This window comes from Scylla paramamosain, chromosome 12 (assembly GCF_035594125.1).
Source record: "Scylla paramamosain isolate STU-SP2022 chromosome 12, ASM3559412v1, whole genome shotgun sequence".
Taxonomy (NCBI): domain Eukaryota; kingdom Metazoa; phylum Arthropoda; class Malacostraca; order Decapoda; family Portunidae; genus Scylla; species Scylla paramamosain.
Window position 1 is genome coordinate 16,844,552 of NC_087162.1, and position 16,395 is coordinate 16,860,946.

Genomic DNA, 16,395 nt, shown 5'->3' on the forward strand with positions numbered 1-16,395 from the left:
CGGAGCGTGGCAGTGTTCCATTGGAGAGAAGGAAAGAGGATAGAAAAATGGAAGAGTAGAAAGAGGATACCCACTGTAGTCTGCGTCTGGTGAATGTGGGTTCGGAGTGCAGTACAGTGGAAGATTCATGCAGATGGAATGAGATCACCTGAAAATGCATGTAGGACAAAGGACTGTGATGGAAAGTATTCATGAGTCGTGCAGTGTGTCTGACAGGGCGAGGGATGTAAAGTGGGGCGCTCATTCTTTGAGTGAGCAGAAAGAAACATACTTTAGGTTACATAAAAACGAAAAAAAGGAAAGAGAAATAACACCTGGTGGAATAAGGAGAATTTTTTTTTTTTTTTTTTTTTTTTTTTAGTCGAAAGGCAGAATACCAGAATAGAGGGGAAGATATGTAAAATGAATGAGAGGATATGGGGAGTAAGACCTGTGCTGAAGTAAAAATACGGATTGCTCCATCGTCGCCAGGAAGGAAACAAGGCCCTCAAACTATCACTATACAATTAAACACTTTAGTTCATAGATATGCCTCCTGTACAGTATGCGAAATTTTGAATTCACGTGGCGAACTTAAAACTACAAAGCTGCCTTGCACTTTGGCGTGACCGTTGCCGAACGAAAACCTGGTTAACTGATACTGGAGTTGGCGCTGTGCCCGCTTGTTTTACAGTTAGCCTGACGGTGCTATGCAATGCAAAGGTGTTCTCAGGTATTCACAATCACCGACCTTGAGTTCAACACACACACACACACACACACACACACACACACACACACACACACACACCTGGTTTGCCTTTCTACATACATCTTCACCTTCCTCATAAAAAAAAAAATATATATATATATATATATATATATATATATATATATATATATATATATATATATATATATATATATATATATATATATATATATATATATATATATATATATATATATATATATATATATATATATATATATATATATATATATATATATATATATATATATATATATATATATATATATATATATATATATATATATATATATATATATATATCCTTTTTGTTTTGTTTGCAGCGCTGACGTCTCTATTTTAGCAGAAGGTAATTTATGCATGATTTCAAACTTACCTCTAAAATATTGACAAACGAACCTGCAATGAAAACATGCATATAAATTTAGGAAAACAACAAATTTTACATTCATTTTCAAGGTCACAGTGGCAACTTCCCTTTCAAGGACACACGAGGGGGAACAAGCCGTAAACACAGTTGTCGAGTACAGGTCTGTATTCGTAATCATTTCGGCGTCTGATCTCGACTATGTAGCACAGGCTGTAGTGGAAGTTATTTGGATTTTCAAGTGTGTTTTAATGATTTCAGTCAGAGTTTAACCGTTTCAATACCAAACAAATTTTCTCTTATTCTCCTGCATCCTTTTAGACTTTTTTTCTTTAACATATTCTCTTAGATTATTTTTAGGCTGAGAAAAACACAAAATTAACCGCGTATTCTCTCTTACTTTCCGTGTGTCAATGCAAACATTTTTTACAATGAACTGGATGCTAACAAAGGACGCCCATAGCAGCGAAAGGATTAACAAAGATTGTGTACCATTAGTGGAGAAAAACATTCATAAGAATTCAGTTGGTCATATCCATGGCTTCTGAAAATAATCCTTTGAGAGAATAGTGAGTTTAAGAATATGGGCCTTAATGTTTCAACGGCTTGGAGCAATGGTATACGTAATGTATTGTATATTATATAGACTCCACTGAATATACTGAATAAATGTTACGAAAAAGAATCCCTCAGTAGAAGTGTGTGGCAGAGTACCATGACGCAGAATCTCATCAGGGAAAGGATTTTTTTAAAACCACTAAGCAAGAACTCAATCATTCATCACGCTATCGCCTTGAGAAATACAAATGATGGAATAACCGAACACATGGTTACAAAGATGAAGAGGGTTGAGTATTTGCATTAGGATGATTGTATTATATCCCTGAATCGTATCACTAGTGCATACGTATGTCAATCACAGCAGGAGAAGCGATGTGGGATGCCAGGGAAAGACAACAGACTGATGGATGTTTTGAAAGATGCAGCACCAAAGCTCTTGTTAGATAAGCTTATTTATTTTTCCAATGCATATAGAAGGAGGGAGAAACTCTGCGTCGTGGAACAAGGCAATGGTAATGGTATTGGGTAAGACGAGAGAATCAATAGATATTCTTACAATTATCAAATATAAACTTATTATTCTTAAAGGTTGTGAATGTTGTGTACTTTACTTAAACGTTAGAATGTAAACTAACCACTAAAACTTGTTGATTCAGAATGATGTAAGAATAATTAGTCATCATCATCTTCGTCGTCATCTTATCATTGTCATCGTCTGCGTCGTCGTCATCTGCTTCCAATGATTACGAGGGGCTTAATTACGTACATCACGCCACGCTAACTTAAATGTCTTTGCGTGTTGTTGACAATGGTGATAGTGAGGCTGTGAGAGCGGGTGAACAGGCTTACAAAATAGAAGCTGACAAGCACAAAAATATTATCTACCTATAATATCATTAAACTGAGAAACTACAGAATATAAGAGGTTTTCCTGGCTTTTATGGAGCCAATGAAAAGCCTTCTCTTAAAAGGCAAAGGTTTGTAACTCCCTGCATGAACAAGGAATCATCAAATATTGCAAGACTCCGCCAGAATTTCCAGGTAAATGATAAGTAAATGAAGTAACAATGATCACGTTGCGTAAGAGACAAAGTAAGAGTTGCGCAGGAAGAAACTTTATAACAAAACAATGTACAGATTTTGTAAGCATTATTTATTTATTTTTTTTTTTCATAAGAAAAAGCCATTAGAAAATTGAAAGTGACAATTTTAATCCTGGATTTACGAAATAGTTCTCACAAGGGAAAATTCAAAGATAGTTTTGAAAGCAAAATTGATATAGCTTACAATACCATTGCTAAAAGTTAAATCTCATAAGTCGATGAACACAAGTTTATGGAGAGATTTGCAACTACATAAAGAAAACGAAATAGCAACATTCATCAGTGTAGATGGAAAACATTCGTTTCTTAAGAGACTCTTGTCCAAAGTTTTTAACAAGTGTACAGTGTGTAGCGGAGATACTACAGCTAGACTATAACTCTGAAATTCAATAACAAGCTAATAAGTCAAATGTAAACGGTCCAAGATTAATGGATATAACTTTAAAATATAGGGAAAGATCAACATGGACAAGAAAGAAACTCAAAACGACAACAATATAGGAACAAAGAGCAACAAAAACACAAATAGTTGTAGCAAGCGCAACAGAGTACACAGGAGATGAAGCAGGAAGTAGACACACTGAGGGCCTCCAAGTGGTAGATGGGGAAGATGTCTCGGGTCCAGATCCTCGGCTGGGTGGAGATGATCTGGGTTCATCTGACAGTAAATAAGTATGGGAGTTGTGACCTAACCAGCAACCAAGGAAGGGCACCCCCCCCCTTAAAGAACTCTAAACTAAGCATGGCGCAGTATATGACACACCCATTCTAACCACTGGAAGAGACCGTTGTAAATGAAAAAAAAATAGATAAATAAATAAATAAAACAAAACAAAAAGAAAAAAAGTGAAGCCAGCGGTGTGTCCAGTAACTTCACAACACCACAATCCACGCCAAAACAAGACTTTTAACTCAGTATGTCGTAGTACGAATATGATTTATCCACCCTAACCACTGGAGGAAAAATAGTATGAGAAAAAGTAAATAAAGAAAATGAATAAATGGTGGCAGCGGCGTGTGCTGTAAATTCTCAGGAGTCAGGTATCGATGCTGGTGACCGAGAATGGGAGGAGAGGGACTGGCTAGGGAGGGAAGGTGGATGTTGGAGGAGAGACGCGTTCTCCCAATTCCAACCCATATTTCCTGTTATCGGTTTGAGGAGGAAGCCGAATACCCGCGGGAGGACAGGAGGAGGAGGAGGAGGAGGGGGAGGAGACGAAGGAAGAGGAGGAGGAGAAGGAAGAGAGAGGGGAGGGAGAGGAAAGTGAATAGGATATTAGAGAGAGAGAGAGAGAGAGAGAGAGAGAGAGAGAGAGAGAGAGAGAGAGAGAGAGAGAGAGAGAGAGAGAGAGAGAGAGAGAGAAAGGGTTAGGGACGAAGGGCTTGGAGGGAAGACATGGGAGGGAAAGGGAAACCTCTGTGATGTCACACTTTACAGAGGAAATGAACTTGGAAGAAAGGAGGAGGAAAAGTGTGGGGATTGTGAAAGAAAGATGGGGAAGGATGAAAGAGAGGAAGGAGCAAGACGAAAAGGATGAGTGAAAGAATAGGGGTTACAGAAGGGAGTGAGAGGAAAAAGTGAGGTGGGAGAGGGAATAGGAGATTAAAAGGGGACGAGGAAGGGGAAGAGAAAAGTTTAAAAGGTAAAGGTTGTCACTGAGTGATTAGAGCATACTTTGAAGCATTATGCCGCACCTTCACTATTCTCAAAAGGCTCTAGTTAAAGCTTCACAGGATCTTAAGGTTCGTTTTGAAATTCTGGTGACATATTGACAAGAAATCTGCATTACTGAAAGGAGAAACCATCTTGAGAACCCGGCTAATAATCTCTGTAGCCTTTGAAAAAAATCGAGGTGAGAGAGCAAAGCGTTTCTGAACACTATAACTACCTACCAGTGTATAATGGATAGCCCAGGGCCTCCATCCGCGTGAGACCTGAGTCGTCCTAGGCTATGGATGCGTCAGTAGAAGACCCGTGCTCACAGATGCAAGTCGGATTACAGTGAAAAATACTCAAGCCTGAACGGGTCTCGAACGCACGAGCACTAAACAGCAGCCGCGCACGCTTCCTCTCCACCAGCTTGACGAGATGAGGAGAGTGGCAAAGAGAAGAGAAGGAGACGAGAAGAAAGGAACGAGAGAGGGGACAAGAAGGATAAGGAGAGAATGGGAGAAGGGAAGAGGAAGAAAGAGAAAGGAATGGAGGTGGAGGAGAGGGTAGGGAGGGAGAGAGGGATTGGCAACAAGAGAGGGACAGGAGAGGAGGGTGAGCGGGGTGGGATAGAGGGAAGGAGAGAAGGCTTCTTGCCATCAATTGCTTTCTTGCAGATTAAGACTCGGCGTTTCGTAACCTTTCCCTACCCCAGCCCACTTGACCTGAGCACTGCAGCATTACTGATTCACTCAGGCTTATTAGGCATCCAGTATTTCCTTGACTTGATTACCTAGACTATTTTGCGTCACAAATTCAATTACAAACTCCGTCACAGATTCTGCCACTTGAAGACACGTGAACATGTTAGCCTTGCCACTGACTGATGCTCTCCCTCGGTGATTCGCCCATGTATTCCCGTCTTGTTTGCAGAACTTCCCGCAAACCACCGTTACATTTCTATAAAAAATACAGATTTTTAAAGTACTGGTTGATATAGATATAAATGCAGTATTTTACAAATGAATATGAGTTTAGTTAAGAGTAAGGTAAATCTTAAAGCTTATTTTAAAGTGTAGACCACTCAGACATTGAGAGAGTCAATAAGTGGCAGCGTTACCATGTTCGCGTGGCCTCAGATGACAAAACTACTGTAACGGAATGAGTGGGACGAAGCACAGCAACACTTCCTCCAACGCTAAATGGAAAAGAAGACACTGCTTGAGTATTATTTGCTTGGTTATTATCAAATGTGTTTTTATGCATTAATCATGTTTTATTTGCTTTGTTATTGTTTTATATTATTTCTTTTCTTTATCAATTCTTTCTTACTTTTTCTTTCAGTAATTGGGGCCGAGTAGCTTACTGTTGCAATGCACGGCAGTTTCTCCCTGACAAAAACACTAGCACTCTCTCGTTAGCCCAACACAGCCATCGTGCTCTGGATCTCGCCTCTTCTGTATATTCACGGAAACAATTTTTTTCTTGTGTGTTCTACTTCTTAACAAAGGCCGACCATTGCAGGAAAGAGGTTAATGGCAGGATTACGTCCCTTTACGTTTTGCTACAATTGTGCTTTTTTTCACACACATTCACACTTGCTTTTTCGTACCGTGATTCCTCACAATCACGCATCACCATCAATGAACACCAATGGGATCCAGTCAATTCAGTAGAAAAGAGTAGGAAAGGCGCACACTTTACCACACAGGATCTGACTTGTTGCCTTTAATAGCACGTATGAATTTATTGTTTTCCGATGCTGAGATGGTTCAGAGAGTGAGAGAGAGAGAGAGAGAGAGAGAGAGAGAGAGAGAGAGAGAGAGAGAGAGAGAGAGAGATTCCTTTCTCTGATAGGTTTAGTTTCCGCATTAACACTGTTCTCTGCAGTGATATGCCAGTCTGCTGTGCTCGATCTGTCACTCCTATGTTTAGCAAGCTCCAGGATAATTTGCTGTTGGTAATTTAACCGTTATTGTTGTCAGGGTTTGTAAACTTAGCTTGGTGTTTAATACGTAATGAGAACAAACATTAATGTATCTGTCCTCCTTTTTAGCATTGATGTTGAAGCATTTGTAGGACATCAGGTTTCTGGTCTGCAAGTAATAACTATTCTGATAAATGTGATTTACGAGTACATCTCTTTTTTTTTTTTTCCTAAGCTAAAGAAAGAAATTTCTTCTTGTTGTTCCCTTCTTCATATATCTTTCCTTCTTTTTTCTTGTCTTTCTTTTTCACTCGGACATTCATTCTTTCTTCGAGTCAGGGTGAGGACGGTGCCACATAACGGACAACTTTGGCGATGGCATTCCGAAACCGTTACCACGAGTGGATGCCCTTCCTAACCTCGAACCCGCAGCCAGGGCCAGGTCAGCATTCCAACCCGAGCAGCTGAGGATCCATGGGCCTCCACGCTTTATCACTGCTCCAAGGCGGTCCCCTTATTATTATTATTATTATTATTATTATTATTATTATTATTATTATTATTATTATAATTATTATTATTATTACTATTATTATTATTATTATTATTGATTGATTGATTTATTAATGCTTATATAAATCCATGAAGCTACAATGATTCGTCTAGTACCACGCGTATTCGTAACTACTTTTTTAATTCTTTATATCTCATCGACGTGTTCAGTTTTTTCCTTAACATTTTGGTGATTTTTCTGGTAAAATGTGGTCTTTAACTTCTGTTTATATATATGAAGCAAAAGCATACACTAACATTCACCTCAACACCGATATTTAGACTTTATATGTGTTTATTGCATCGTGGTGTGGCTCATTTGCTTATTTAGTAATACAATGCAAACACCATATCTTCACTCTGTCATCCATTTCACTGTTAAACTCTGGAACTCTCTACCATTTTTCTTTTTTGTTCTTTTCTATGACTGCACATTAATCAGCGAGCCTTTGTGAATAATTTCTTTCAGTCACATACTGAACACCCTTGACGCGTAAAGTAAATAAATAAATAAATAAATAAATAAGCAGAGCTTCAACATTTTCTCATATAAATTTCTTACAAATTTAGATTTAAGTAGTGAACAAGTCTGAAGGTAAATCGTTATGACAAGTTCTAATAACTTTCGTTAATGAGGTCACGGTGCTGCAGCCTCAAGGTCGTGGTGTGGTTTGAGGGGTCGCTGACACCCTGTGCTCCCTCACCATCATTACTTCCCCCACCTCAGCTTCTCATCTTCCTCATCTCCTTTACCACCCTCACCTCCCACGCCTAATTTTCCTCCCCTCCCTAACCTCCTCACCACCCTCACCTGCCTCACCTCCCTCACCTCTCCACCTTCCTCACCTTCCCCCCGCCTCGTCATGTTCTCCTGCCACAGACAAAACACTGATCTCGAGAGGAAAGTTGGTCTTGTTCTAATCTTGGAAATCCATCCATACATAAGAGGATTTGTTGATTTTTTTATTTTTTATTTTGTGAGTATAATAAGTGAGCGTTGAATGTTCCACTCTGAAATATTACTTTAAATTCATTTTGACACACGTTGATCTTTGCCCTATTTATTTATTTATTTATTTATTTATTTATTTATTTATTTATTTACTTACCTATTATTTATGGTGATTAAAGCTGTAAATGACAAAAGAAAAAGTCTTTTCTGGCCTTGTGATTCTTGTGTCAGGTATTTCTTTGTGGTTGTTGAGAGAATAAATCGGAATTTTACAGACTATTGCTATGTAATTATTTAAGGCTGCGACCATCTAACACAACATCTGCGTCCTTGATCTGGGTAATGACTGGTGACTTGTGCTCTCCCTCTTCACGACTCGCTACCACCAAAGCTGTTTGTTGTTCTACTAAACTCTTCTTTGCTGCTTATATTCTCGTCTAAATGTCTCTTGCCTGTTATCACCGCTGTTCTGTTTTAAAGGTAATTTTGTCCGCGTAATTCTTATTGTTTATATTTACTGTTTTTTTTTTTTTTTTTTTGAGACCATCTTAAAATATAGAAAATATGTTCACATTGGCGTTCCCTCCAAAAAAAAAAGTAAACAGGAAGATAAGAGCCGAGGGAGGTGGCCATGCAGTTTGGTTTCTGAGTCATCCTGATCGATACTCCTTTTGTGGCAGAGTAAATAACTATTCTCATTGTTTTCATTTCCTATCGTTAGTCAGTGTTCCTGAATTACCCTGCTGGCTCCTGCGACCTTCTCTTATTGAATCCTTGGGTAATTTATTCGTTTCTCTCTTCACAATAATTTCTCCTGGTTTTCTGTCACGTTATTTTTTGCATGCGAAAGTTTTCCGTGGTTTTGGCTGTTATTTCTCTTCTGATGATATATTGAGGTAATTATTCATCTGTTTCCGCTTCATTAAAGTTATTATTCACCTTGGTTTTGTTTCCATAGTTATGATGTATAATGCAGGTAAAAATATGCAGTCTAACTTCCCTTCATACTTATCATCACACACACCAGCTTTTGTTAGCTTTTCACTAGTGTTTCATCAATCACCAGACTGCAGCGTGGATTCATCATTAACTCTATTCTTCCTCTATAATGAATTCAGTAAATGTTTACCGATATCCATTTACATATTTTATCACAAGACATTTATTTGGACGTTAATTCTTTCAGCATATTATATTACAGATATTAATTTCATTTCAGATGATTGATCTAAAATAACGGATTCTAGTATTTTTACACTGCAAATATAAAACAGGATATTTTTGCTTATCATTGCTTCCACAATATCCTCTCAATGTTTTTACGCCAGCGTGATGAAACTGATATGTAGATGTGGTGAATGTACCTTTTTCTTCTTTTTCTTGCTTAACTAGATTCGATGACTTTTGAGTTGTCTATAAGCAATTATTCTTCGCTCTTATTTTATTGTTGATTGTTGATGTGAAATTATATTACTGATTTGTTTTTTTTTTCCGTGTATCATAATATAATATATTTGTAAGTTATATTTATGACTGCAGACAGTCAGGTGTTTCTCTTCGCACCTTTTCTTTGACCATCGCCTTTACAAATGTAGCTTCTAATGCTACACCCGAAATTATGCAGAAAATGTTTGTACTAATTTTTTTTTTTTTTTTTTTTAACATTGCATGCAGTCTTGCGAGCCTGTCCAGCGTTACTAGTGGTTCTGTTGCCTGTAACTCATGGCTATGGTGGAAGTATTTCCTCGAGGAGCGGTGGTCGTGTTATTACTCACATGACTGAAGGCTCACTAATACCCTGTCTACTCATATTACAGCCAAGATCCAACCAGACGTCTGGGTGGATCATGAATACAGTCAGCTGCTACTTACAAGCTTACGAGAGTTGATGTAATTCTTCAGGTGTGTCTTAGTTTTATATTTCAGGATCATCCAGAATTCTACGAAAAATGCGCGGCGGTATTGAAAAATAGAGATGAGAGTTAATTAAATGCTATTATACAGTGACACCTGAACTAATCACTGCTTCTTTTAAAAGTGTTTATAAGGCTTCATTTGGAAAATCAAGGCAGTGAAACATAACTCGAGAATATGAAAACTTTCCATTATTTTGGGATGATAATTTCATATTTTCATTGGTGAAACTAGAAAGGTACATGAAAGATTGACGGAGCGAGCGTGACATTCAGTATATAAAAGCAAGGACGGTCCACTCCAGTGGGTGAGCTGCTCACCACGCGAAGGCAGCGCCGCCAAGCGGTCAGAGGGATAAAGCACTCGGCCGTCTCACTGCATTATATGTTACCAATATGGGTATTCGATCGCGCTCAGTAATGTACTGTTTAAATAATTCCAACTGGTATAATGATTTCTCCTTTTTTCACTTTGCTATGGATCCTGAGAGGTGCCGTAACTTTTGCAGACTCAACTCATAATGTATCTGAGGTTTGTGTCATTGGTAATGTACTGGGTTCTTCAGGTGGCCGCTTATGTCACAGCATTGTGAACATTAACTGAATCGAGCTCATAAGTTTTCATGTACCAAAGTGTGGTGTGAAGGTGGCTGCAGTGTGGAATTACGTGACACAATGTGTTGCTTATTAGTAGTATGTTTAAGTAAAATGATACATATCTTACATGTAATCCGGAATTCGTACCTTGGTACGAATACCAGACATGGGGTAGCCAACGAGGCATGCCTGTGAATGCTGACTCCCTTATATTTAGTCCAAAACCCCATTGCCACTACTTATGACTTATGATCCAGCCTTGTCATTAAGTCTGGTGATTATTAAACAAGCAATAAAGCAATGATTTAAATAACGTTGGGTACTGTATCAATAATGAATGAAGAGATTACACGAAGCAAATACAAGATTCAATGTTACCTTTAATTTAGGAAATCCACCTTCTTCTTTGTCTGATGGTGGTGGTGATGTTTCATCTTCTTCTTCTTCTGGTGGTGCTTCTTCTTCCTCTGGTGGTGGTGGTAGTGGTGGTGGTGGTGATGGTGGTGGTGGTGGTAGTGGTGGTGGTAGTAGTCCTTCCTCTGCTGCTGCTGGTGGTGAGATGCAAAATATGCTGCACCCCTTCCGTATCATTTACATGCTTTATAACAGCTGCGCGCCGGCGGCTCTGAAATGTTGATGGAACATGTGAGAAGTAATAAAAACAACGAACGAGGGAAGCGTACGTACAGTAATAGGGGTAACGATGTTTCGAGGAGCTTTAGAAAGCAAGAAATAATCAACAGTGAGATAAGAAAACGGGAATACAGATATAATATGCAGAAAATAGCCATGAATTAAAAAGATGAGCACCAGATGTAGCCACAAGTGAACACATGATATGGATTATTGAGCTTCAGGAACACACACAGACCTCGGAGACAGTACAGGGGATGCAGAAGAAAGACTGGAAATCTTACAAAAAGGCTAAGAATATTGTTGACAAAGCTTTTAATCTAGAAGTTTTTATAGATTTCTGGCGTCGATCTCGTCTCGTCTCATCGGGATTCAATGAATTTTTTGTTCTTCACCTCTACCATGTTGACGATAACGTGGTGCTTCGTCTGCATTGGGACGCTTCCTCGTACTCATGGTATGAAGGCGAGTAACACACCGCACTCCTTTCCTTCCGTGTTCATTGGTATTAAGTCTCCTGATCTGCCAATAGTTCCATTAGCAATTCTAAGTATTAATACATTCTTAACTGATAAGAGGACCTGAGCTTATTACTGCTGCGGCAATTCTTTAACATTCAGAGCACTGTAATAAAAATAGTTTGCATGGACTCACATAATAGGAGAGAATATATTTATTTTATCTCTTCTAGATTATAGAACTATTTAGATGACTGCAGTACAAAAATATCAAAAGGCTTGCAAGATATCAAGGGAAAAAATCAGCAATGAACGGGTAAAGATTGCTAGGAAATGTTAACTTTTCACTGTTTCTTGGCACATCTTTCTTTAATCACTAACCACTCTGAGACATCTTTTATTGTTCTACAGCCAGCCATCTCCAAACACTGTACTGGCCAAAAATTGCAAACGTGTTCTTTTCTTACCACCTTTCTTGTAGATGCTTATAAAGTCTCCATATATTGCCTTTTGTGGTGTGAACTGTTACATACTGCAGTGAAAGGGTTAAAGACAGTGAAAGTAAATGAAGCACGTTACCTGACTTGTGACGATTACTGCACTAAACGTGAACGCAAAGGTGTGCCCTACTGAGTCGTGAATGTAGGTGTAGGACTGATAATTACCTTTAATGAGCATCGGTGTGTACATAAAGTAGAATGGCCAGTTCCTTTCTTCCCCGCTGCGGACGAAATGCCATGAGGATATCAGTAAGTTTGTGTCCCGCCCGTGATGAAGAACAAACAGTTTATTGAACCCGGATAAGGTGAGACGAGACTGACACTTGGATTCTATTGATAGTGTGTCTCCCGGTCGTCGAGGTTGAGGAGGAAGAATGTCGTCACGGTGTTTCATGAGTCTTTCTTAAGTGCTCCTGGTTCTCCTTCTTCCGCTAATATTTCTTCTAATACTATTGTTCCTTCTACCTTGCTTCTCTCTGTGTTTTTTCTTCCTCTTTGCCATCTTCCTCGTCCCGTTCTTAGGTAATATACATTAAAGGCTTAGAGTCTTTATAGAGAGGATTGTATTGTGGGAAAAGAAAGAGAAAATATGAAGTTGACATATATCTGCATTCTTTTCATGAGAGTAAGAAGTTCCCAACAAAGTATAAATGCTGCATATAAGTGTGAAGGTCGTATAATTATTAAGTGTACACTCCCTTTAAATTAGTTATTACTTCTGACAATTTCCGAACTTTATGTCACCAGTCACCGGTATTTAGTTAGTAAAGATTAAATAAAGATGTAATGATAGTGAATGAACAATTAGAGATGGTGCTGAACCTTTCATTAACAATACATACCATCGTAAACTTTTTTTTTCTTTTTTGTGTGAGAAGCGTTCTGGTCAAGGACAAGAAAAAATGGCAGAAAAAAAAAAAAACTTTTTAAAGATGCCAGACCTCAAAGGAGATAGTTATAAAGCAAATCCAAAATTCCCCCAGTAGTGTGTAGAAGCTCAGTATAATCGTTTAGTGATATGTTGAATAAATTTTAAATGATGCCATGGTGCTGAAGGTGATGAATGCTGCCAATGAATCATCAACTACTGTACCTGCTGAGCCTGACGACTGCAAGTGTGAATTCTACCGCAGAAGATGAGAATATGTCTGGTGTCGGGGAAATAGGCTCCCGGCGTCCCTCCTTCGTCAGTAGATTAATATATCTTGCTACGTGTTTCTTCAGGCGTCTCAGTCAAGTGTGGGTGTTCGCAAGAGTGCATGTGTGTATGTGTGTGTGTGTGAATGAAAGAGAGAGAGAGAGAGAGAGAGAGAGAGAGAGAGAGAGAGAGAGAGAGAGAGAGAGAGAGAGAGAGAGAGAGAGAGAGAGAGAGAGAGAGAGAGTCTGTGTGTGTGTGTGTGTTGTGTTTGCAAAGGTATATATATTTATGAACTATGATAAATAAAATCGTTGTGATTCTTATCATTTACTTTATAGATTTATGTTTGATGTGGTGCATGAAAGTGTAAGTTGTGGTTGGTAAAATTTTCTCTCTCTCTCTCTCTCTCTCTCTCTCTCTCTCTCTCTCTCTCTCTCTCTCTCTCTCTCTCTCTCTCTCTCTCTCTCTCTCTCTCTCTCTCCATCTGTTCATCTGCGGGACAATTCGGGGAGGGGCGGGGCAGCAGGGGTGGTTGTGGCCTGCGGGCAGAGTTAGCTCAAATCTCTTTGTGAGTGACGAGAAATGTTTTTTGCAAACATCAAAGCGTCGTCGCCTGGAAAACAGGGAAACGCGGAGGAAAATGGTGCAGGAGGAATATAAGAGTGAGAGAAAACTTCCGTTCGTGGGATTCACAGTGTTTTCTAAGGCTGGGAGGCTCAGAGATGCGAGTACCGAGGTTATGTATGAGCTGGTGTATTTTTTTTATTTTCTTAATTATTTTATGTTTTTTCTAATTTATTTATTTATTTATTCTTTTTTTTTTTTTGTCATGCCTTGATAATGTAGATCCGACTGCCCAGGAATAAACGACAGAATGGAGTGTATTTGACCTTTTGCTCATGTTTGTGCTTCGCATAAAGTGTTTCACAGTCAATTCACAGTTAGGTGTGCTAATCTCATCACCATTCAAAGCCGTGTTTATTTAGTCATCATTTTGTGACACTGAAACAACACTGTCATTATCCTCATTATCACCATTAGTAGCAGCCGCAGCAGCAGGGGCAGCAGCATCAGGAGCAACAACAACAACAACAACAACAGTAATAGCAGCAGCAGCAGCAGCAACAACAACAACAACAACAACAACAACAACAACAACAACAACAACAACAACAACAACAACAACAACAGCAGCAGCAGCAGCATTATCATTATTATCATCATCTCTATCATCATCATCATCATCATTATCATCACCAACAGCAGCAGCAGCAGCAGTAGCAGCAGCAGCAGCAGCAGCAGCAGCAACAGCAACAGCAGCAGCAACAACAACAACAACAACAACAACAACAACAACAACAACAACAACAACAACAACAACAACAACAACGACAACAACAACAGCAACAACAAGAGCAGTACCACCACCACCACCACACCACCACCGTCACGGTATATGTTTTCACATCGCGTCAGTATCAGTCTTTCTTTTCCTTCACACACCGCCGGTCGTCCCAAGAAGAAGCTTTTGTCTTGCCTTGGGAGAGGAGGGAGGAGGGAGAAAGCGGTACATTCTTCATCCTTTTTTATCTTACTTTTTTTCTCCTTTTTCTTTCTATCCCCGCATTTGAGAACCACTTACTTATTACTTTTTTTTATTTGCCTTTTAGATTTTTTTTGGCCCGAGTCTAAAAAAGTGTAAGACTTTGAGACGAGTGAGAACATTGTGGTGAAATGACCGGGAATGTTGAGAAAAGGGAGGAAGTATTAGAGTAATTAAGAGGAGTTTCCGGTTATTTAAACAAACTTGTGTGTACATAAAGGCGAATCTACGCCTCCTCCTTTTTCAGCTTTTTTTCTTGCTGCTGCTGTTGTTGTTGTTGTTAGTATTTCTAATGATGTTGCTGGTGGTGATATGATGGTGACAGTGATGTTAGTTGGCAATGATTTTGGTGGTGATGTTACTGTTGTTGTTTTTGTTGTTGGTGGTGGTGGTGGGTTGGTGGTCCTGCTGCAGTTATTGTTACATTGTTGTTTATTCTGACGCAACAAATGTTAATTGAGCATGACGAAATTTAAACCTCTTACGTAACAAAGTCTTGTTGAAAGCTGCATGCATACTTCACTGGACAGGATGGGAATGACTGACCTTAGACTGTACAGTGAATATGGTAAAAACTAGCGTCACCATCATCATCATCATCATCATCATCATTATCATCATCATCATGGTCATCATCATCGTTATCCTCATCATCATCACCAACAACAACACCAACATTAACAATAACAAAACCACCACTACCATCAACAACAACAACAACACCAACAACAACGGCAACAACAATAACAACAACAATAACAACAACAGCAACAACAACTACTACTACTACTATTACTACTACTACTACTACTACTACTACTACTACCGCCACCATCACCACCACCACCACCATTACACTAATCCTCACCACATCACTGCCGCTGTCATTACCAACACAGCCACCAGCACCAGCACACCATCAGTACTAATTCTGGCAAATCTTTCCTTTCTATTTACCGAACTATGCAAATGAGGATGAGGATTATCATCGCTATCGATATTACCACCACCACCATCACCGTTAATGTGCAGAGAGAGAGAGAGAGAGAGAGAGAGAGAGAGAGATCCTGCACGGGAAATAGCTCTCAATTCCTCTTAATGTTGATGGGCAGAGCGAGGAAGGAGAAAGGACTGACACACGGGGCAGAGAGGGTTATGAGTCGTGATGTGGCTCGGGACGTGGACCTCTGAGGGGATGAGGAGCAAGAGGAACTGAGACGCCCTACGGTTCCCTCCCTGGATGGCGCCCAAGACAGTTTTTAAGGACTCACCAGGGATTTCCAGGAGTCACGGTGTCCTGGGGTGGATGACCGAAGCTTTTTACATCTGATTTTTGTTATTTTTGTCACATGCTTTTTTTATTATTATCATTATTTTCGTGGGTGTATTTAATTGGATTTTCAGTCTGATTGTTTTAATTATTTGAGACTAGTTGAGATGAATTTTTTTTTTTTTTTACAATTTCGCTGTTTCATATTGATTTTTTTTATTGCTTGATTCTAGATTAGTATGATATTTATTAATTTGCTTATTTATTTCATTAATGTTTTGTTTTAGTCAAGTTTTTGTAGATATTTCATTACGTTTAGTTTAGTTCATTTTCCTTCGATTTATCACTTCCTACTTTTTCTTCTCTTCCTTTCTTTTCTCTTCATTTTTTTCCTCTCCATTTTGATGATTTACTGAAAG

The 16,395-nt window shown here is 38.9% G+C and overlaps 1 long non-coding RNA gene across 1 annotated transcript in view; it reads left to right on the forward strand.

Moving 5' to 3' along the window:
* Positions 1 to 8,064, forward strand: part of LOC135105435 (uncharacterized) — a 55,445-nt gene extending 47,381 nt beyond the window's left edge. Inside the window, exon 2 of the long non-coding RNA XR_010270840.1 lies at positions 6,700 to 8,064. This is a non-coding gene — a long non-coding RNA (uncharacterized LOC135105435). The remainder of the gene's footprint in view (positions 1 to 6,699) is intronic.
* Positions 8,065 to 16,395: the final 8,331 nt, after the last annotated feature.